The sequence below is a fragment of the Neovison vison genome, chromosome 11 (genome assembly GCF_020171115.1).
Source record: "Neovison vison isolate M4711 chromosome 11, ASM_NN_V1, whole genome shotgun sequence".
Lineage (NCBI taxonomy): Eukaryota > Metazoa > Chordata > Mammalia > Carnivora > Mustelidae > Neogale > Neogale vison.
This window is the reverse complement of record NC_058101.1, coordinates 67926427-67949965: the sequence shown is the minus strand read 5'-3', so window position 1 is coordinate 67949965 and position 23539 is coordinate 67926427. Positions and strand designations below refer to the sequence as shown.

General features: G+C 47.6%; 1 protein-coding gene across 3 annotated transcripts in view; it reads left to right on the top strand.

Moving 5' to 3' along the window:
* The first annotated feature begins 2110 nt into the window (after window positions 1-2110).
* Window positions 2111-23539, top strand: part of NSD2 (nuclear receptor binding SET domain protein 2) — a 99271-nt gene continuing 77842 nt past the window's right edge. For 2 of the 3 annotated variants that reach the window (XM_044267937.1, XM_044267939.1), the window contains exon 1: window positions 15306-15378. The gene's annotated coding sequence lies outside the window, so the exon portion shown is untranslated. Of the gene's footprint in view, window positions 2165-15305; window positions 15379-23539 lie in introns of those variants that run through there. The other variant, XM_044267938.1, reaches the window with a different exon arrangement.

The following is a 23539-nucleotide window of genomic DNA, read 5'->3' as shown; positions in this document are numbered from 1 at the left end:
GGTCCCCACAGGGCAAGGCCCCTGGAGTGTGCAGGGCTGGGGGGCTGTCCTACTGGCCAGACTTGCTGAAAAGGGCTCAGGACCTCTATGAGACAGCCAGGCAAAGCTTGCACTGGGCGGGAAAAGACCAGCCAGTCCCAAATAACTTTCTTCAGGAAAATCTAAACATGCATTTGCATGCTTTGAATAAATTTGCATATCAATCACACTATTCTAAATGTATTTTTTTTTTCCAGAAGAGGAGATTTAATTTCAAATCTGTGAAATTAGAGGAGATATGGTGGTATTTGTCCTGTACTGCAGGATTTAAAAAGTGCCGTTTTCAAGTTTGTGCCTCAGCAGGATCCAGGTCTGGGAGCCTCTTCCCTCAGCCAGAGGGATAATATGGCAAAATGCAATCTTTCCAGGAGCTCCTGGTGAGTTCTGGCAGTGACTTCTGGTGGAAGGGTTTCTTCTGGTTTCTCAGGATCTCCAGCACCCTGCTAAGGCACTGCACGCATTAGGATCTCATGTAGTGTTCTTGGCTGAAAGTGAGCAGTTCCATAATTTCTTTCAGTTGAGACACTATGGAGGGTCTCATCCCTGTCCCAACTTGCCCTGTGCCAGTTCCTGGTCTGGTGGGAAGCAGCTTGTGGCTGGGTCAAGATGCTGAGTTTGAAGTGCTGCCTTCTCTGTAGTGTCTCCTTCCAGAGTCCTATAGAGGAACTGAGCATGCCTTTGTAACTCCCTCCCCTCAGTCACTGGATGTGGCTGCCCTGAGAAGGGAGACCCATGGTGAGATGGCTCTTTGCAGCTGAGGCTGCCTATAGAAGGTGGTAGCTGGAGGTTTAGCAGGAAGACTGTTAGGGGATCTGAGTGGCCCATCTCTGTGTCACCCTACCAGCTCACTATCCTCCTCACAATCAGAGAGATCTTCTGGAAAATGGTCTCTGACTACAGGCTGGCATTCCTGGAGGGGCTCCTGGTAGCCCCTTTGCCCCACGGCAGCCTCACTGGAATGTCACATCTCCTAGCTGACAACAGATCCCCCCACTCCACCTAGCTCCAGACCAGACTTCAGTCTGGGGGGTGAGGGCGATGGTTGAATCCACACCCTGCAGATACTCTGCAGGAAGCCTCCAACACCATCGTGCTGGCCGGTTGTCCTCCGGCCTGTTTTCCACGCTAGGTCTCATTGTTCGGGACCCTCTAAGTCAAGTCTGTAATGCAGGTTCCAGGAGCGCAGGCGTCTGTGTGTGTGTGTGTAGGGGCTCCTCAGGGGCGTCCAGCTTGCTTTCCATGTGCAGGGGCAGTTGGAACTGGACCTCTGCCTTCCCCGCGCCACCGCGCTTCCTGTCCTGGGCGCCTTCTTACTGTCCTCGAGGTAAGGGCGTGGGTGACCCCCGGGTGCGGGGGTGGCGGCCCTCGTGCGATGACCCCGCGCTGCCGCACGCGCCGGCCACTGGCCACTGAACTGCTGTCCGAAGGGCACGTGTGAGCGCAGGACACGCCGGGGGCGGGGAGCGAGCGGCACCGGGGTCCCACATCCCCGATCAGCCGCCGCGCGTCCCGGCTAGGGCCGCGATCGCGCGGGGCCGGCTTGCGGGCGCCGATTGGGCGCGCGGCCGTGACGTCACCTCGCTCCCGCCGGCTCCGGCCTCGGGCTCCCGGCTCCGGGGTTTGGGTTTAGCCGCCGCCAGGCACGCGCCCGGCTGAGTAGCGGGAGCGGGACGCGCGCCTCATGCTGGTCTGAGGCGGCTCGCGGGGTCCCGCGGCCCCAGCCCCGCGCCACCGCCCCCCCAGCCCGCCCGGTCGCACCCCCGCACCCCGCGCCCGCTCCCCTCCTGCCCCGCGCCCCGCCCGCCCGGGCGCCCCGCCCGGCGCGGATTTGAAAAGCCCGGCCGCAGCCCCGCGAGCGCGGCAGCCAATCAGCTGCGCGCACTTTCCCGCGGCTTCTGCGAGGCGGCGGCGGCCCGGCGGCGGCGGCGGCGGGCGGGAGGCGCGGGGGCGGGGTCGGCGCCGCGCGCGGAGAGCCTCGGCCTGGCCGCGCTGCGCCCGCCGCCGCCGCCGCCCCCTCCCCTCCCTCGGCCCTCCCTCCCCCGCGGCCCCGGCCCCCTCCCCGGCCCGCCGCCGCCGGAGCCGCCGCGCCGGGAGAGCCGCCGCCGGAGGATGCGACGCACAACAGGTCACTGGAGCCGCCGGCCCAACCGCCGCCGCGGGCCTGAGGGGCTGAGGGGCCCGGGGGTCCGGGGGGCCCGAGGGGCTGAGGCGCTGAGGGGCCGCCGGGCCGAGGGCTCGCGGGGCCGGGCGTGGGGGGGGGGCAGGAGGACCAGAGAGGCCGGCGGGGCGGGGGCCGCCGCGGCTAACGGGGCCGGGCGTCGGGCGGCCGCGGCCATGTTGGGCCCGGCCGCCGGCGGCTGCACCTGTGCCGGCCTGCGGGCCGGGCGGCCTTTGTTTGCGGCGGCGCCGAGCGAGCCGGGCCGGCCTTTGTGAGGCGCGGGCCCGGGCCGTGGCCGGCGGTGGGAGGGGCGCGCTGGGTCGGCGCTGAGGCGCTTTTTTTTGTCTGCGGTGGGTCCGCGGGTGACACTCAGGGACGCGGGCCGTTGGTCAGCGCGGGCGCCCGGGAGCCGGGCCGGGCCTTGGCAGGTGGAGGCGCGGGCCGGGCGTGGAGACCCCGCCCGGGGCTGTGGGCGCGCGCTGCCCCGGCCCCCGGCGCCGCCGCGGAGTCCCGAGGCCTCAGGACGCGCATAGACGCGTCCTCCCAGCCGCACGGCTGGCTCGGCCCCACTCACGAGAAGGGCGGTTGGGAACCTCGGCATTTCCAGAATGCGGAGCTTGAGTTTCGGGGAAACGGCTGTGGGCCCGCCGCGGGGTCGGCCAGCTCCCGCTCCACGCTCAGGACGGGAGTGGCCACGGCTTTGACATTCGGGTGGAAACTTAGTATCGCGGCCGCCCTTCCGCCGCCCGTCGGCCCCGGGGGGTGCGTGCTGGGCTAGCCGCACCTGGGGAGAGAGGTCGGCTCCTAAGGCGTGGACTCGGGGCTCGGTTAGCTAACTTGTGCATCGCTGACAGCCCACGCTTGGGTTTTCCGGGCCCGACTTTTAAATGAGTTACACACCGAGGCGCCTTCATCGCCCAACAGCTGAAATCTGTCCCGGAGCCACCGCGCACCCACAGCACCCACGCTCCTTACTGCGTTTTCTGTATTTTTAAATAAGGTTATGGAGATGTTAGGTAAGAAGCCGCCCCATTTATGCGGCTGGGACCTTCACTTTCCTTTCTTCAAATGTTTGAAATGTCCTAGTTCCATATTGAGGTGGGAAGAGAGCAACACTCCTGGAGAAGCTCGACTCCAGACAATAAGGCGCGGGGAGCGAGCCCTGCGCGCACCGCCCTCTCCTCGTGTGCCTGGCGTGTGCTCTTCTCCCCACAGCCGGCCATAGTTCAGATCTCAGCTATCCGCTGGAAGTGAGCAGGACTCATGCCTGAAGCACGATTACTTTGAGTCATTTCCTTTCCTTTTCTTCCATTTTCTCAGACGCCCAGCAGCCTTCAGTTTGGGGCTAGTGGTTGGTGAAGTGAGGGCTTACTGCGTGGTTGTGAGTTTGTGAGAGCTTTTGTGTAGAGCTCTGATCTGTTCGGTACAAAATACGCCCCCCCACCCCCCTGCATTCCCCCCAATTAGGCTGGCCCCAGACTGCAGCAGGGAGTGTTCAATTTATAACCGAATTTTGAAGAATGAGGGGCTGTGTATTCGTGTATGTGCGTGCCATTCGTGGAAACATTAGAGTGCAACAGTAAGGTGAGCAGGTCACCCGCTGCAGCAGCTTACACTTTTTTGGCAAGTAATTTATGTGGAACTGTTAAAACAGAGAGTACCTGCTGAACTGTGAGGAGCCCAATGAAGAGTAAGTCGGAACTGCAGGAACTAGATGTCAGAAAGGAGAGGCTCTGTGACTGTAGTGAAGGAAGAGTGGGTTGGGCCTCCCACCTACTCGGATGTCCTTTCCTCCCCTAAGTAGTCCCAGCTTTTACAAGTTTACTCCTATAGCGGAATGTAAACTAATTAGTTACTTCCTTTTTTATGGCTTGACGCTTCAGTGTAAAACATGTAAGAGTAGGTGGGATAGACTTCCTGAGGAGTGCTGGGAGAGGATGGATGCCAATAAAATGTGAGCCGTCTGAGATAGGGTTTTTTGCCACCAAGAGCATGTAAAAGAATGTGCTAAGATGATGCTGAAGTTTATCACTCTGCCCCTTTTCAATTGGGGCAAATAACCTTTCTAAGTCAACACTTTAACCAGCGGGAACTGAAAATACGAGCTTTACACTCCCATCTTCTGGTATACACAGTTGTTGCTGTTGCTCCCGCTTGCCTGAGAGTGTATGCAGTTTTGGGTAAGCATCTTAGTTTCCTGAGCCTCACTCTTCTCTTCTGGTGGACTTTAGTAACTGTGTCTTTGGTCCCCAAATATGTAGTGCCCTGTCCTGACTTCAAACCTTTTGCGTGACTGTTGGTGGATGTGGAGCACTGCTTCTCCGTGTTTTGGAGTACAGCCTTTTAATGGCCATATGTGACCTTTCTCTCTGTTGGGTGAACCATTGGGAGATAAGACTCCCCTAGCCTTGGGTAGCCCAGGCTCTGTTGGTACCTTCTCATGACAGGCACTCAGTAAATGCTGAATAAATGGGCATATGACTTACGATAAACAACCTGTTTTAATGTCAGCATCTGGCCTGTTTGCCTTTTTGTAAGTCATATTGGAGCAGAAAGGGATCCTCTGGAAGAAGCTGAGTATGGAAAATAAGGGGCTGGCCTAAGGTCACCCTGCTTTATTTTTATTTTTTATTTTTTATTAGGATTTTATTTGTCAGAGGGAGCTCGCACACAAGCAGGGGGAGTGGAAGGCAGAGGGACAAGCAGGCTCCCTGCCAAGCAAGGAGCCCGATGCAGGACACTATCCCAGGACCCTGGGATCATGACCCCAGTTGAAGGCAGATGCTTAACTGACTGAGGCCACCCAGGCGTCTCAATCATCCTGCTTTAATTGGGGAGCCAAGACCATGTTTGCCAAGCAGTGCTGTTCCCTTTTCCTTTCCTCATCATAGCTAACTCAAATGTTAAATAAAGAGTTAATGATGAGGGGCGCCTGGGTGGCTCAGTGGGTTAGGGCCTCTGCCTTCGGCTCTGGTCATGATCCCAGGGCCCTGGGATCGACCCTGGCATCGGGCTCTCTGCTCCGCGGGGAGCCTGCTTCCTCCCCTCTCTCTCTCTGCCTGCCTCTCTGCCTACTTGTGATTTCTCTCTGTCAAATATATAAAATCTTAAAAAAAAAAAAAGTTAATGATGAAACATTGCAAATGTGTAAGTATAATGAGTAGTAGAACAGACCTGTCCCAACCACCAAAATTAAGTAAGCAGCAATGTTTTTACTGTATCTTTCTGTATTGCTGGGCAAGGTAAAAAGAATATAAAGTGTATGAAATACAAAAGCTAGAGGCTATGTGAAAGAAGGCTTAGGCTGGTACTTCACACACTGTCTTTATATGATTTGTTAATTTCTTTATCAGGAATGGTTGTTTACATGAAGCTCTTGGGGGAGAAAAAGACTTAACATTGGTTACCCCAGGGACTTGTCAGCATTTTGCATTTGTCTCTTGGTTGCAGTATAGCTTTTGAAGGAGCTGATTGATTTGATGAAATTTGGATTGCTAGGTAAAAGAATTAAGACAGACCACAAAGTAGTTTTGTCCTTGAGTCTGCCTTCCAGATATAATTCTCAAAACCATCTTATTTCTGTAATACTTAAATGGTTTCAACAAAACAGACAAGTATAGAGTTTGCAAAGTGTTGGTTAAGCTGAGTGCTGGTTTATAGCTCAAAAACCTCAGTAGTGAGACTTCCCTGGCAGGTATATAGAGAAACAATGTTTGTTACTGGAAGGAGTTGGGACCTGCATTTTTAAGCTGTCTTTGAAAGAGTTGATGATACGAATTAAGTCTGTTATCCTGTTAAAGGATGTATTTATATCAGCAGTGTTTTCAGGTTTCAGTTAATTTTTTACGTATGTTTTTGCTGCTATATGCTGGTGGCCAACAGATTAGAAAGTGTGTTTCTGACTCCAGTTTTACTACCCTCAGTCAGATCTCTACATCCTGCCAGGACTTTCCAAAATGCATACGTGATCATGTGAGGCCCCATTTTTCAGGGATCTCCATTGCACTTCGGGGTTCAAGACCAATGTCCCCCTGGTTTTCTAACTAACACTTCCTATTTCTCCCTTTAGCCCTTCACTTGCTGCTGTACTTTTGGACGTTTGCATGATCAGTGTTTGCTACCCCTTTCCCCCAACACATCACCGCCCCCCCTCCCCCCCGCCAGGTATATGTGGCCCAGTTGGCTTTTCCTGTTAACTGCCTCTCAGTCAACTCTCAGCTTGGACCTCACTCCTAGAAAACCACCCAAGTCTTTGTCTGTTTTGAGAGGCTCTCATAATTATACCTTGAGCAATTTGTGGTTGCTTCACCCACCTTTGCCCACTGTCCATTCTCACTCTACTGCAGGCACCCTGGCTTCTTGCCCATCTCAAGGACCATAGCCATGCTTCAGGCCTCAGACTGCTGCACTTGCTGTTTCTTCTGCCTGGAGTGTTCTTCCCTGGACACCTGTATTGTTTGCTCCTTGCCTGCTTTTAGGTCTTTGCTCATACTTCTTCCCAGGCACTTTCCCTGACCACTGATTTAAAAGACCCTGTTGCCACCTGGCACTCCCCATCTGCTTTAGCTTTTCCTCCATAGCACTTATCCTTTGACATTTTGTGTGTTTTATTTCTTTTTTCATCTACCTGACTACATTGAGATGTCTGTAAGGGTGAGGACTTCTTTTCCTTCTGGCTTTGATTACTGTCATACCCCCAAGTGCCTGGAACAGTGCCTCAGTGACTATCAGTGATTGTTTGAGTGAATGGACCCTCAGTTCTTTGATGTCGGGGATATAATATGTCTCAAGCGTGTGTGTGAAGGGGAGTGATGTGAGCATGTGCCTTGCTGTGAAGTTGGAAAGGCAGAGGGCCGTGGGCAGGTAACACATGTCAGAGAGGAAGCTCATGGCCCAGTGCTTGAGAATGATGGCCCTCCAAGACACAGGAGGTAGGAGTAGAAAGAGTGGGTAGATGCAAGAAGTGGGGCTGAAGTGACATTGATGGGCTCTGGTAAGCATAGGGCTCAAAATAAGAAAACAGATCAGATTTGGCCCAGGTGATTCTGGTATTCATAATTTGAAAGATTGGGTGGATCAGGCACCATTTTTATCTCCCTGTGAACTAGTCAAAGAGAAGGTGGGCCTAGTTTCTCATCTATCTGTTCCTTCCAAACGGAAGTTCTTATCTTACCAATCAGTCAATAATGTGTCCTTGGTGCCTTACTGTTCCCTCCGTAGAGGAAGTTCTAGCCCTTGAGTGTAGCGTGTGGCCCCTGCATGTTTTTCTGGCATCTTTGTTGGTTATTCCTTTGTGGCTGTACTGAGATCTCATTGTCTGGCTGCTGTGGCTCTGTGGTGATGAGCTGGGCTCTGTCCTATGGGTCTTTGTGCTGTTGCTTGTTCCTCGCTTATCCCGTTTGGCGCTGCTGTGCTCCTCTCATGGCCCAGCCTTTCATTGCCACTGGTGTTGCCCACCCTGCACCCAGAGCACTTGATATGGGGTTTTTGGTTTGTTTGTTTGTTTTTTTCCTCCCAAGTTTGTCTTTTTTTTAGGAGTGTTGGACCCTGTCATGACAGTACATGATGTGAGTTTTGCCCCTCCCTCTGTTCTGGGTTGTGAGCTGTTAAAGGAGAGGGCCTTCTGACTTGTCTTCTGGTCTTTGAATAGTGCACAGAAGTACTCTATTAAGAAGCAGAGATAGGTTTTGAGTCTTCTGTTTTCCTAAAGTGTTTTGTTCCATAAAAATGTGAATTCCTAGGTTTAAAGAATTCAAATATATGTTAGAAATAAGAGGTTTCTGTTTTGCTTCCCCTGAAAGATTTGGAGTTGGTGCCATCTGGGTAAAGCTTTTCTCTCTATGGCTTTGAGCCTTGAATATTCTTTACCTCTTATTGAATCCTCACAGCAGGGAACTGAATCCCAAAGATATTAAGTAATGACCCAAAGTCACAAGACTGTAAGTGATTAGAACTCCTGCAAGGCCTGACCTTTGATTCTGTACTCTGGGAACTTACTTGTTCTGCCTCTCAGGGGACATTTTAACATAAGGCTATCTATACATGTTTAGGAAGGTGGGCTATTATGTTTTTGTTAGTCGGTATGGTGGTGTACTTCTTTCTAACATTTCTTCATTCACTGAGTGTCGGCTGGGTTCCAGTGATGAGCCAGAGTCCATGTCCTTTATCCCATGGAGTTTACAGACTGGTGAGGGGGATGAAACCACGGAGACAGTGGACAAAGATCATGTCTTTGAAAATCCTGTGAAATAGTCTTGGACTATTCTGGACCTCATTCTGATCAAGGTTCTATGTCCAACAACCAATTTATGGGAAGTAATGGGGAAAGGAACACGTTATACTATACCACAGGATCGTCATCAGCAGAACTCAAAACTTGGGAAACCTACAAGTCCAGTAACCTGATCTCTTCAACAGGGAACAAAATTGTACTGTGGAGGGCTTAGTTGTGTCCCAGACAGGTCAGTTAGAGACATGGCTAAACATCGCCTTTGATATTTGAGACACTTAGGAATTGGAACACTGACTAGATTTGTCATTAAGGAATTTTTTTAAAGACTTTATTTATTTGACAGAGAGAGAGAGAGAGACACAGGGCATACAAGCAGGGGGAGTGGGAGAGGGAGAAGCAGGCTTCCCACTGGGCAGGGAGCCTGATGTGGGGCTCAGTCTCAGGACCCGGGGATCATGACCTGAGCCGAAGGCAGATGTTTAACGACTGAGCCAATAGGCACCTCAAGGAATTTCTTTTTTTTCTTAGCTGCCATAATGTTCTGTTATGTTTTTTTTTTTTTTTTATGCTTTTTTTTTTTTTTTAAGATTTTATTTATTTATTTGACAGAGAGAGATCACAAGTAGGCAGAGAGGCAGGCAGAGAGAGAGGAGGAAGCAGGTTCCCTGCTGAGCAGAGAGCCCGATGCGGGACTCGATCCCAGGACCTTGAGATCATGACCTGAGCCGAAGGCAGTGGCTTAACCCACTGAGCCACCCAGGCGCCCCTAATGTTCTGTTATGTTAAAAGAATTTGAGGGGTGCCTGGCTGGCTCAGACGGTGGAGCATGGGACTCTTGATCTCTGCATCCTGAGTTCAAGCCCCACGTGGGTGTAGTAGAGCTTATTTAAAAAAAAAAAAAAAGAAGAAGAAAGAAAGAAAGAAAAGAATTTGTAACTTTTAGAGACATATACAGCTACTTACCTATGAAATGATACAACATCTGGGATTTGCTTCACCATTCTATGAAGAGGGGGTAGTAAGTGTGTGGCTGGATCAGGACTGGCCTAGGTTGATGGGTACACGGGACTGTACTTATTCTGTCTACCTTTATGTGTATTTGGAATGCTCCATAACAAAAAGGGGAAAAAAAAGTCACGAAGGAAATGTTGAATGCATCTAGTAGCATCTGCAGGGTGATTGTATGTAACTGGGGACTCGGTACACTTGGTAGAGGTAGGCACGAGTATTCTGGAGGAGGGAGCAGTCTCTGCAAAGACCCTGGGATAAGGGTGCCTTGGTGGCTCAGTGTGTTAAAGCCTCTGCCTTCAGCTCAGGTCATGATCCCAGGATCCTGGGATCAAGCCCTGCATCGGGCTCTCTGCTCAGCAGGGAGCCTGCTTCCCTTCCTCTCTCTCTGCCTGCCTCTGCCTACTTGTGATCTCTGTCAAATAAATAAATAAAATCTTTAAAAAAAAAAAAAAAGACCCTGGGATAGAAGCAGAAAGGGGACCAGTTTGGCTAGAGCAGAGGGTGAAGGGAACTGTGTGCCAAACAAGACTGTAGAGGGGAGGGTGCAGATGTTTTGGGGCTGTATTAAGGATTTTCACCCTAAGATGTGAAGCCCTTGAAGGGTTTTAAGGAAAGGTGGGCTGTGTGTGTGAGATAAGCATCTGTTTGTTTTGGGAAGTGCCTTTCTCAGAGTTTTCTGTAGAGTTGGTAATGAGAGGGTTAGGGAAGAGTGAAGAGTAGGGTACAGGAGACCACGCTGCGGTTACTAGTGTTTGTCTGCACTGGGAGTTTTCCGGTTACCTTTGTTTGGGGGCCTTGTAGGATTGAGCAGTTTTGTCCCCTCGATTGTGATATGGCTATGTAATTTGCTTTGGACAATGAAAAGTGACCTTTCACTTCGATTGGAAGATCTGAGAGATTATGCTTTGTTGTATTTTCTTTTTTTTTTTTTTAAAGAAAAATTTTAAAAGATTTTATTTATTTAACAGAGAGAGAGAGATCACAAGTAGGCAGAGAGGCAGGGGTGGGGGGAAGCAGGCTCCCCACCAAGCAGAGAGCCTGACTCGGGGCTGGATCCCAGGACCCTGAGATCATGACCTGAGCTGAAGGTAGAGGCCCAATACTGAGCCACCCAGGTGCCCCATGCTTTGTTGCATTTTCTTTTCCTGATTCTAACTGTAGAAGCAGATAGATACATGCTGTACACAAGAAAGAAACCTTTGAGTGGAGCCAAGAACAAGTGACTGCTTTGGGGCTTGTTACTGCTGCACAGCCTAGTCCAGTGGGTCTCAACATCTGGTTCCCAGACTGGCAGCATCAATCACCTGGGAACTTGTTAGAAATGCAGATTTTCAGGCCTACCCTTGACCTACTGAGTCATAAGCTCTGGAGTGGGGTCCAGCAGTCTGTGTGCAAATGAACTTTTCATGTGATTCTGACGCATTCTACTTTGAGAAGAACTGCCTCTGAGTTTGCTGATCGATAAGCCAGTTAGGAGTTTGTGGTGTTAGTCTGGTGAAGGATGGTGGTGGCAGGCTAACACTGAGACTGTGGATGTGGAGGGAAGTAGGTAGGCTTAGGTAGGAAGGATTCTGGCTGGAATAAAACTGATAAAGCTTGTTTTTAGGGATGTGGGAGATGGTGAGGGGAGAGATGTTAGGGATGGCCCCTGTGTTTTTGTCTGACAACGCTGGATGGCTATACTATTCACTGTCTAGACAAAATATTCTTTTGTAAGCATTTATATTTACTTCAGTTTCAGGGCTCAGAAACAGAGGAAAACCTATTAGGAATCTTAAAATTTTTTTTTTACTTCTTTGTTCAAATGTCAGTTTCTCAGTGAAGCCCGCATTGCTCCCCCATTTCAACTTGCTCCGTGTGTGCTCCCTTGATTCCCTCTGACTGTTTTTATCCACAATAGCCATTACCTTGTTTATTGTACCCCATCTGGCCTCCCCTCTTTTTTTTAATTTTTTTTTTAAAGATTTTATTTATTTATCAGAGAGAGAGAGAGGGAGAGCGAGCAAGCACAGGCAGACAGAATGGCAGGCAGAGGCAGAGGGAGAAGCAGGCTCCCCGCTGAGCAAGGAGCCCGATGCGGGACTCGATCCCAGGACGCTGGGATCATGACCTGAGCCGAAGGCAGCTGCTCAACCAACTGAGCCACCCAGGCGTCCCTGGCCTCCCCTCTTAAGTGGAAGCTTCTTGAGGCAGGACACTAGTCTCTAGTTCCCTTCTGTAACCCTAGAATCATGTTGCGTATATAAGTGCCCAGTGTATTTGAGCTGAACGGACTATTGCCTGTTGAGGTATGGGCACTGACTGCTGTCCCTGTGGCCAGATCAGAGAGCTGCAGCACACTTTGGATACATGGGTGATAAGGAGAGCCTGCGACTGACTTAGAAGTGCTCTGGTTTTGGTCAGTGTGACTGGGGTGTTGCTGAGCACTGTCTGGGGTCTGGTGATGAGGCCTTTACTCTCATCTCTTCAGATTCTTCCATGTAATGGTCTGAGGTGGAGGCATGAGCTGGCTTGAGAACACGGAGGAGCTGTCTGACTTCAGACAGCCTGGTCTTCCTCAGGTGGGAGGAAAAGGTGTGTTTTGTTGGCAGCAGCAGTACCCAGAATGAAAGCTGAATGTTAGGTCTTTCTCTCTTGTTCTGTATTTGAAATTGAATACTTTATCTGTGGAACATGAGTTGGGATTATGCATCATGCTAACAGTTTATTGGGTTCTTTCTGTGTAGTTCTGAAATTTGTAGAAAAGGGTATTTTTTTTTTTTTAAATTCAACTGCTTATAACTTCTTTGAGAAAAAAAAAAATTATAGTGATTCTTGTTTGTCCTACCTTTGGAGGCGAAGCTCCTGTGCATTTCTCATATACCAGAATGCTCCTGGCTGCTTTAGGGATCTGTGTGAATTAGCAGATTATATCGGTAACAGGCTGAAGCAGGGTGGCACCCAGTGCCCCACTGTCAGGCCCCTGGCATGGGAGAGTGCAGTGTCATTGCAGGTGACCTCCTGGTTCTGAAGAAAGAGTAACAGAAGACCTCATTGATCATTACCCTCTCTACTTCCTTTGGAGAGGGCCACTGATTATTTTTGTTGGTTGATAAACTTCTGAGATAGAGGATATCTGTGTCTTGATGGCCCATTAAAAGTGAACTTTTTTTTTTTTTAAGACTTTATTTATTTAGTTGACAGAGATCACAAGTAGGCAGAGAGAGAGGAGGAAGCAGGCTCCCCGCTGAGCAGAGAGCCCGATGTGGGGCTCGATCCCAGGACCCTGAGATGATGACCTGAGCCGAAGGCAGAGGTTTAACCCACTGAGCCATCCAGGCGCCCCTAAAAGTGAACATATGTTTTAATAGGAATTTGCTCTTTACATTCTGCCTTTTCAGGACTCCCAAGGTGACTCCTTGGGGCCAAGCATAAAGAACACTGGTTTCACACAGCAGGTGTGCCCCTGGTGTTGGAGTGGAGCTGGTGGTCTCTTAAGCCTGGCTTCTGTTCTTGTTTGAGCCCTCTTTGTGGGCTGTCCTTCACCCGTAGAGGCCATTGCTGCTTCCCTTAGTCTTCACCAACTACTTTTCTTGTTCTCTGCTATGGGCCGAGATCTTGGAGCTGATTATTTGTAGCTGCCCAAATCCTGGCACCACCTCACCTCTCCCCTCCGCTTGTGAGTTTTGGGCACAGGAGTGATGGGCAGAGTATGATGTACAGAAACTGAGTTGTGAGTTCCAGCCTAGATTCTATAGAAATCTTTATTTTCAAGAATGTACAAATTATTGACATCATTAAGGCAAAATGGAAACCTTAATTATCAAAAAAATACATTCTGTGAAAAATTTGTATGATAACAGATAATGGAAACATAATCATAACCCCACCAACCAAAATGTTTATGGATATTTTTGATTTATCTTTTCCTTTATCAAATTGAACCATTTACCCTAAAAACAGTATGTTCTGTGAGGGTTGTAACAAGATAACCATCCTCTGCTTTGCTCACTCTGTTTGCGTATTCCACGAGGCAGCTGCCCTATTCTTTTAACTATTTCTTGTATCTATCTATACTTTAGGAAAATGACTTTTTTTATTTTCCTGACTTGAGAACTTTCTTTCTTTCTTTTTTTTTTTTAGATTTTATTTATTTATTTGACAGATACCACAAGTAGGCAGAGAGGCAGGCAGAGAGAGAGGAGGAAGCAGGCTCCCTGCTGAGCAGAGAGCCTGATGGGGGGCTCTATTCCAGAATTCTGAGATCATGACCTGAGCTGAAGGCAGAGGCTTTAACCCACTGAGCCCCCAGGTGCCCTGAGAACTTTCTGATTTATATATATTGTGTGTCATGTTCATCATTGGGAGATAAGGATTTAACTTTCTTATTCCCCTGTCCTCCTGCTTTACCTTCCCTGCTTCTTCCCAACATTGTAGTATTTTGGTCCTCTCTTTCTATGTAATATATTCTCTGAAAATATAGCATTTACTGGTTTTGCAGTCCGGACATAGTATGCCACAGTTATCTTGTTTCTGCTGTAGGGACTGTTTCATTCATTTGGCTGGCATGCTGGTATTGGCTGTTGGCTGACTGCAGGCCTCATTTCTCGCCAGAAGCCATGAAGCTGCTTGGGCTTCCTCACAGCATGGTGGAAGGAGGTGAGCCCTGCCAGTCCTTTCAAGGGATCAGCTGGCCCTGGTGTGGCATCGCTTTTGTCATGTTGTCTCAGGAAAAGCAGTCACAGGCCCAGGCCAGAAGAAAGAGTGTGGAAACCTAAGACATTTCTTTGTTGGGGTGGAGTGAGAGAGAATTTTTGACTATCTTTAATCCACCACAGTTTTATAACAATTTCTGGTTTAAATGAATATTTACCAGCTATTAGATTGTTCAGCTAAATCATACACTGTGAGTGATAATATTTTTTTCTTATATGACTTGTTTTCCTAGTGGAAATAATTATATTATTTTTTGCTTGTTATTTTATGCTATTGTTTGCTTAGTTTTCCATGCATCTATTGGTAATTCAGTCCCAGGTTTTCTACATGAACCGTTTAAAAAGCCTTTTGTGGGGACGCCTGGGTGGCTCAGTTGGTTAAGCAGCTGCCTTCGGCTCAGGTCATGATCCCGGCGTCCTGGGATCGAGTCCCACATCGGGCTCCTTGCTCGGCAGGGAGCCTGCTTCTCCCTCTGCCTCTGCCTGCCTCTCTGTCTGCCTGTGCTCGCTCTCTCTCCCTCTCTCTCTGACAAATAAATAAATAAAATCTTTAAAAAAAAAAAAAAGCCTTTTGTGATGGTCAGTTACACTCTGTCACTTGCATGTTTTTCTCTTGGTGACCTTGGAGCTGTTTGTCTTCCTGCTGCAGACTGGAATCCTCCATAGGCCTGTGGCACAGCTGCACATTATTTTTTATTTTTTCCTTTTTTTAAAAAAGATTGGTTTATTTTAGTGACAGAGAGAGGAGAGAGGGGCAGAGGAAGAAAGAGAAAGAAACTCAAGCAGACTCTGTGTTGAGCATGGAGTTTGATGCGGGCCTGGATCTCCTGACCCTGAGTAGAGACCTGAGCTGGAACCAAGAGTTGGATACTTAAATGACTGCACCATCTGGGCGCCCCACAGCTGTCCATTCTTACCTTCTGAGGTGGACCCCCCCATTTCCTGGGTGTCATGTCTTGTGATTTACTTTCATGTTTTGGTGATATACCTTCTGTTGGTTGTCTTAGAATGTTTGGGAGGCAACATTTTTTGAGACAGCATGCCAAAACCATTTTTTATATTGGTTGATAGCTTGGCTAGGTATATAATTTGGATTCGAAATAATTTTCTCAAAAATTTGAATGCATTGCTTCAGTATTTTTGGGTTTTCCATGTGAATTTTCTCTTTTAGGAAAGCTGGTGCTTTCTGGGTCTCTGATTCTTCACATGTGACCTGTTGTATCCCCACCCCCACCCCAAACCAGGTGGGTCTCCTTTGCATTTGTTATTGTTGACACTTGATGGGTCTTTTCGACTTTCTGATTCTGGGACATTTTGAGTTATTTCTTTCATAATTAAAAAAATCTTTGTCTTTAAGATTTTCTTCATTTGAGAGAGAGCACAAAGAGAGAAGCAGACTCCCCACTGAGCAGGGACATGAGCACCCTTATTATCAAGATTAAAAAAAAAAATGGGGGTGGTGCCTGGGTGGCTCAATCAGTTAAGTGTCTCACTCTTGATTTCTGCTGAGGTCATGATCTCAGGGTCCTGGGGTCGAGCTCCCAATCAGGCTCGGTGCTTGGCGTGGAGTCTGCTTGAGATTCTCTCTCCCCCTGACCCTCCCCCCACTTTCATGCGTTCTCTCTCTCTCTGTCAATAAATAAATAAAATCTTTATTTTTATGTTTTTAAAATGTTTTATTTATTTGACAGAATGAGAGAGAGAGTGAACACAAGCAGTGGGAGAGGGAGAAGCAGTCTCCCTGGGGAGCAGAGAGCCCAACTCAGTCTCAATCCCAGAACCCAGGGATCATGACCTGAGTTGAAGGCAGATGCTTAACCAACTTAGCCACCCAGGCACTCTCCCATAACCTTTTATTTATTTATTTATATTTATTTATTTTTTAAAGATTTTGTTTATTTATTTGACCGAGATCACAAGTAGGCAGAGAGACAGGCAGAGAGAGAGGAAGGGAAGCAGGCTCCCCTCTGAGCAGAGAGCCCCATGTGGTGCTCGATCCCAGGACCCTGGGATCACAACTGGACCAAAGGCAGAGGCTTTAACCCACCGAGCCACCCAGGCGCCCCTATTTTTATTTTTTTAAAAGATATTTTATTTATTTGATAGAGAGCAAGAGAGGAACACAAGCAGGGGGAATGGGAGAGGGAGAAGCAGGCTTCTTGCTGAGCTTGGAGCCCGATGCAGGGCCCAGGACTTTGGGATCATGACCTGAGCCGAAGACACATACTTAACCACTGAGCTTCCCAGGCGCCCCAGTAACCTTTAAAAAAAAAATAATTCTGGTATAGCTTACATACGGTGTTACATTAATTTCAATTTCAAGTGTATAGTATAAACTCGGTGTGGTAAGTATGCTTAAGATTTGCTTTCTTAGCGGGAGCCTGGGTGGCTCAGTGGGGTAAAGCCTTTTCCTTTGACTCAGGTCATAATCCCAGGGTCCTGGGATCGAGTCCTGCATTAGGCTTTCTGCTCAGCAGGGAGCCTGCCTCTCTGCCTATTTGTAATCTCTGTCAAATAAATAAATAAAATCTTTTTTTTTTTAAAAGATTTTATTTATTTATTTGACAGAGAGAGATCCCAAGTAGGCAGAGAGGCAAGGCAGAGAGAGAGTAGGAAGCAGGCTCCCCATGGAGCAGAGAGCCCGATGTGGGGCTCGATCCCAGGACCCTGGGATCATGACCTGAGCCGAAAGCAGAGGCTTTAACCCACTGAGCTACCCCTAAATAAATAAGATCTTTAAAAAAGATTTGCTTTCTTAGCAAATTTCAAGTATGATACAGTATTATTATTATTATTATTTTTAAAGATTTTATTTATTTATTTGACAGAGAGAAATCACAAGTAGATGGAGAGGCAGGCAGAGAGAGAGAGAGGGAAGCAGGCTCCCTGCTGAGCAGAGAGCCCGATGCGGGACTCGATCCCAGGACCCTGAGATCATGACCTGAGCCGAAGGCAACAGCTTAACCCACTGAGCCACCCAGGCGCCCCATGATACAGTATTATTAACTCTAGTCACCATGCTGTGTATTTTATCTTTAGAACTTATGAATGAAAGTTTGTGTTCTTTGGCCATTGTCCTTGCATTTCCTCCAGCCCTTGGCATCTACTGTTCTACGTTTTTTTTGAGTTTGATTTTGTCTTCTTTTATTCTTCTTTAGATTCTATATATAGGTGGGATTGTGCAGTATTTGCCTTTGTCTGTCTAGCTTATTTCAGTTAGCATAATGTCTTCTGGGTTGCAAATGGCAGAATTTCCTTTTCTTTTTTTTTTTTTTTCCCTTTTCTTTTTTTTTTAATTGGTCAAGTAATATTCCATTGCATGTATCTGCTGTATTTTCTTCATCCACCCATTCACTGAAGGACAGAGTGGTTGTCTTTTTTTTTTAAGAATTTATTTATTTAGTTGATGGATAGAGATCACAAGTAAGCAGAGAGGCAGGCAGAGAGAGAGGGGGAAGCAGGCTCCCTCCTGAGCAGAGAGTCCCATGTGGGGCTCCATCCCAGGACCCTGAGATCATGACCTGAGCCAAAGGCCTAAGATTAACCCATTGAGCCACCCAGGCTCCCACAGCGGTTGTCTTCATGCCTTGGCATAAATAATGCTGCAGAGGGACGCCTGGGTGGCTCAGTTGGTTAAGTGGCTGCCTTCGGCTCAGGTCATGATCCCAGCGTCCTGGGATCGAGTCCCACATCGGGCTCCTTGCTCTGCGGGGAGCCTGCTTCTCCCTCTGACTCTGCCTGCCACTCTGTCTGCCTGTGCTCGCTGTCTCTCTCTCTGACAAATAAATAAATAAAATCTAAAAAAAAAAATGCTGCAGAAAACAAAGGGATGCAGATATTTCTTTGAGATAGCAATTTTGTTTTTTTTTCAGATAAATGCTTTTTTTTTTTTAAAGATTTTATTTATTTATTTGAGAGAGAGAGACAGTGAGAGAGAGAATGAGCGAGGAGAAGGTCAGAGAGCGAAGCAGACTCCCCATGGAGCTGGGAGCCTGATGTGGGACTCGATCCCGGGAATCCGGGATCACGCCCTGAGCCGGAGGCAGTCGTCCAACCAACTGAGCCACCCAGGCGTCCCTCAGATAAATGCTTTGAAGTGGGGTTGGTGGATCATATGGTATTTCTGTTTTTAATTTTTAAAAAAAAATTTACTTATTTGAGAGAGATAGAACATAGGTGCATGAGCAAATAAGTGGGGGGAGGGGCAAAGGAAGAGCATCCCCAGGCAGAGTCCCAGCTGAACATAGAGCCTGACAAGGGGCTTGAACTCACAACCTATGAGATCATGACCTGAGCTGAAACCAAGAGTCAGATGCTAAACCCACTGAGCTGCCCAGTTTTTTGAGGAACCTCCATACTGTTTCCATAGTGGCTGCACCCACTTACCTTCCCACCAACAGGGCACGAGGGTCCCTTTTCTCTAGGTCCTGGCCAACTCCTATTGTTTCTTGTCTCTTTGATGAGGGTCATCCTGATAGTGGTGGGGGGCGGTGAGGTGACTGTGGATTTGATTTGCATTTCCCTGATGATGACAGATGTTGAGGATCTTTTTAAGTACCTATTGGCCATCTGCATGTCTTCTTTGGGAAACTGTTCAGAGGTCTTTCATAATTTTTAAAGTCTTCTGTTTCTTTCTTTCTTTTTTTTTTTTAAAGATTTTATTTATTTATTTGACAGAGAGAGATCACAAATAGGCAGAGAGGCAGGCAGAGAGAGAGAGGAGGAAGCAGGCTCCCTGCCGAGCAGAGAGCCCGATGCGGGACTCGATCCCAGGACCCTGAGATCATGACCCGAGCCGAAGGCAGCGGCTTAACCCACTGAGCCACCCAGGCGCCCAGTCTTCTGTTTCTTTTTGGAACTCTTATCACATGGATGTATTGTCAGGATGATCTTCAGATTTTCTTTTTCTCTCTTATGTTTCTCCTTTCCTTTCTCTGCCTCTTTTCTTTCCTCCTTACTCTTCCCTGTGCCTGCTTTCCTCCCTCCCCTCTTCTATTCCTTCCCTGCTGCTCCCTCTCCTTTCTTCTCCCTTCTCCCTCCTTCTGTCCTTCCTCTTCTCCTTTTGGCAAGACTGTAGGATGTCTTGCCTCTTTGTCCCTTCAGCAGTTGTGGAATGCAACTATAAAGAGTGCTATAATTTTTAACTATTTTGGAAATATTTTTACATTTTCACTGTGTTCCTTTAAAATTTAAAGAAGAACTTAGATAATATATTCTCATGCTTCAGAATTAAAAAGTAGAGTGTGCAGATCTCTCTACCACTTCATTCCTGAGCTGTCTCACTCACCTCCTTAGAGGCGACAGTGTAGCTGGAGGTAGACAGAGTGGACTTAAGTGGGAAGGAGTGAGTCTGATTTAACTACTAAGGGAATGTACATTGAGGTTTCTCTCCTTCCCAGCATTGTGTGTTCCTCTGCATTCCTAGTTTTCTTTTGCTTTTTAAAATTCTTGTTTCTCAAAAAAAAAAAAATTCTTATTTCTCACGGTGAGGTTTCTCCAGTGCCTGATTGCCCTCTTCAGCGAAGGCCCATTGTTAAGATGGAGGTCCAGAAGCTGACGGAAGGTCTGTGGGTGGGGGGCTTTATTGAAGGCTGATCTGTCAGGACCCCACTGTCAGTCTCAGTAGGGGTCTCCCCCTGAGTCCTGGTAGGTCTGGCTGCCTCTTAGAATTCACTGCTGGACTTCCATGGAAACTTGCTGCTTTGAGCGCCCCTCCCCCTTGGGTTGTGACCCCCTGATGTGCCCTGTCCCTAATCTAAACTCCAGTCTTTGTGGGGCTGGGGCAGGGCTGGGACTGCATGTTATCTGCACTTAGGGTTTTTTTGTTTTTTTTTTTTTTTAATATTTTATTTATTTATTTGACAGACAGAGATCACAAGTAGGCAGAGAAGCAGGCAGATAGAGAGGAAGGGAAGCAGGCCCCCTGCTGAGCAGAGAGCCCAATGTGGGACTCAATCCCAGGACCCTGAGATCATGACCTGAGCTGAAGGCAGCGGCTTAACCCACTGAGCCACCCAGGCGCCCCTGCACTTAGGATTTTTGTAGCAGATGCCACTGCTCTATTCAGTGAATTATCCTTATGCTTTAAGTATATTTTAGAAGGAAAATAGGAAAATATTTTACAGGTAAGTGAGCAGTACAACTTAATGTTTAATTAATCTCTCCCATTCAACAAAAATTTGATATTTAGAAAATTGAGATAAAATTCACATACCATAAAATTCAGCATTTAAGCCATTTTAAGGTTTATATTTCAGTGGAGCTTTTTTGCTTTTTTGTTTGCTCAGTATGTTCTCAGTGTTACACAACCATCACCACTGTCTAATTCTTTTTTTTTTTTTTTAAATTTTTTTTTTTTAAGATTTTATTTATTTATTTGACAGAGGGAGATCACAAGTGGATGGAGAGGCAGGCAGAGAGAGAGAGAGAGAGAGGGAATCAGGGTCCCGGCTGAGCAGAGAGTCTGATGAGGGACTCAATCCCAGGACCCTGAGATCATGACCTGAGCTGAAGGCAGCAGCTTAACCCACTGAGCCACCCAGGCGCCCACCACTGTCTAATTCTTGAATATTTTCATCATCCTACTATGAAGGTCCATACTCATTAGCAGTCCCTCCCTGTTCCCTCTCATCCCCCGGCTCCTGTACTTTTATTTCTCTGCAGATGTGCCTGTTCTGGACATTTCGTAGAAATAGAATCCTATCATGTGTGGCCTTTTGTGACTGGCTTCTCTCACTCCACATTCAGGAGTTCATTCCTTTTTGTGGCTAAGTATTAACAATGTATGGGCAGAGCACATTTCTTTTATCAGTTTATCAGTTGTTGGATATTTGGGTGGTTTTTTGCTTTTATGAGGGGTGCTGCTGTGAAGATTTCTTTTTTAAGATTTTATTTATTATTTAATAAATAATATTTATTTATTAAGATTAGAGCATGAGTCAGGAGGAAAGGGAGAGGGAGAAGTAGGCTCTCTGCTGAGCAGGGAGCCCAACGCGGGGCTCGATCCCAGGACCCCAGGATCATGACCTGAGTTGAAGGCAGATGCTTCACCAACTGAGCCACCAGGCGCACCTGCTATGAAAATTCCTGTACAAGTTTTTGTATGAATATGTTTTCTTTCTTTCTTTTTTTTTTAAAGATTTTATTTATTTATTTGACAGAGAGAGATTACAAGTAGGCAGAGAGGCAGGCAGAGAGAGAGAGAGGGAAGCAGGCTCCCTGCTGAGCAGAGAGCCCGATGCGGTACTCGATCCCAGGACCCTGAGATCATGACCTGAGCCGAAGGCAGCCGCTTAACCCACTGAGCCACCCAGGCGCTCTTGAATATATGTTTTCAATTCTCTCTTGGGTAGATACCTAGGATTGGAATTGCTGGGGCATGGGAACCGTATGTTTAACTTTTTGAGGATCTGCTGGACTGTTTTCTGCAGCAGCTATGCCATTTTTCATCCCCACTAGCAGTGTATGAGGGGCTCAAAGATTTGACCTATTACATTTAGAATATATAGAGTAAAAACCAGTAATGCGACCAGGGAAGATACCATAAGGAGAGAAGCAGCAGCGACGGATAGGCCCAAGGCTAATACAGAGACCTGCCTCTGGCTCTAAGCTTTTTTTGCAACCAAAACAAAACAAGAAACAGGTCATTTTTAAAGTCCTTACTGTCCTACATGCATTTCTGCAGGAGAAACAAAACTTTTCCTGTATATTCTAGATTCTGAATTCTGTATAATCTCTTTCATAAGGGAATTCTTATGATGGAGTCATGGAGTGGCTGGTGCCCTCAACTGTTGCTTTATGGTGAACTGTTCTGATTTCATTGTTCTTCACATAGAGTTCTTTGATAGGAGGTTGGTTGGAGGTCTTGTCATCCAGTGAAGGCAGGACCAAAACACATTCCAGGTGGGTGAGTACGACATGTTAGAAGACAAGGGAACATTGAGGGAGGTGCATATGTCCATGCAAATCTTTTTTTTTTTTTTTTCCAAAGACATTTATTTATTTATTTATTCGAGAGAGAGACAGTGAGAGAGAACATGAGCGAGGAGAAGGTCAGAGAGAGAAACAGACTCCCCGTGGAGTTGGGAGCCCGATGCGGGACTCGATCCCGGGACTCCGGGATCGTGACCTGAGCCGAAGGCAGTTGTCCAACCAACTGAGCCACCCAGGCGTCCCTGTCCATGCAAATCTTATTTATATACTTGGGTTTTCCATCTAAGTCTCTCTTCTGCCCTTAGATGAGTGACTCAAGAGCTTGGTCCCTCTTCTGGCTTGGTTCTGGTGACTGTCCTGAGGCCTCACTGCTGCCCCAGCATTAAGACCTCTCTACTGTGGCTCTCTGCTCAGTTTGATTCACAGAATGAACAGAGCCGGCTGCAGCCGCACATGCAAGCAATTGGGAGTGGGCATGGTGGGGGGGCCGGGGCGGAAATGAGCTTTGGTGATTGCTTAGCCATTCTTCCTGCCATCTTCTGCCCTTCCCCCAATCTTTCTCCTTCCTCTTTTCCCTAACTTGTATGTCTGTATTGTGAGATCTCTCTCTCCTCTAGAATATTAGCTCCACAAGAATAAGGAATGTGCTTTATTTGCTGCTGCTGGTCTGGTATTCAGTAAATAGTTTTGAATGGTGATTGTTGTTTTCTGCGTAACCTTCCCCCCTTTTCTGAGAGCGGTGCCCCTTCCTTCACACCGGCGACCCCTCCTCTATTCCATGTGTCCCTGAAGGGGTGCCCAGCCGTCCCAGCTGTCCAGTCTGTCAGGTCATGTTAAATGTATTCTGTGAAATGTAAAGAGTTAATTACATAATTCTTTAGAGTTTATTACAAACAGCAGAGATATGACGCTTAAGCTCTCCACACTTGCTCCCCTTGGAAAGCCCACGGGTAGCTCTCTGCTGCTAATTTTTGTTTTAACCTCCATCTTTTTCATTTTTCACTGTTTTGGTGTTTTCTTTCCTTCTTACAGTGATCTCATGCTACATTCCATTATTAAAAGACATTTTGACATGGAGAATGTTTTTGACCAAGAGAGCTCCCTCTCAGCACAGCACGCCTCTGAGACCGCTTTGGTTCCTCCCATGAGCTCTCCAACTCCATGTGCTCCTCTGTTGCCTTTGTTCCTGTGGATTCACACTGGTTTTGTAATTCCTTTACTGTTATTTTAATTGGGATTTCTAGAAGGAGTACAGATAAATGTGAGAAAGGGAGCCTCACATTCTTTATATAAAAATTGTTTTTAGAATGACCACTCTCCGTACTTTTTTCATCTTGTACTTCTGGGTTTATGTTCCTGCTCCTGTGCTGCTTTCAGCATTTCTTTTGTGAAAGGGATCTGTATATTAAACCCCCTTTGTCCTGGTGTATCTGAAAATATATTTGACCTCACATTTGAATGATAATTTCTTTT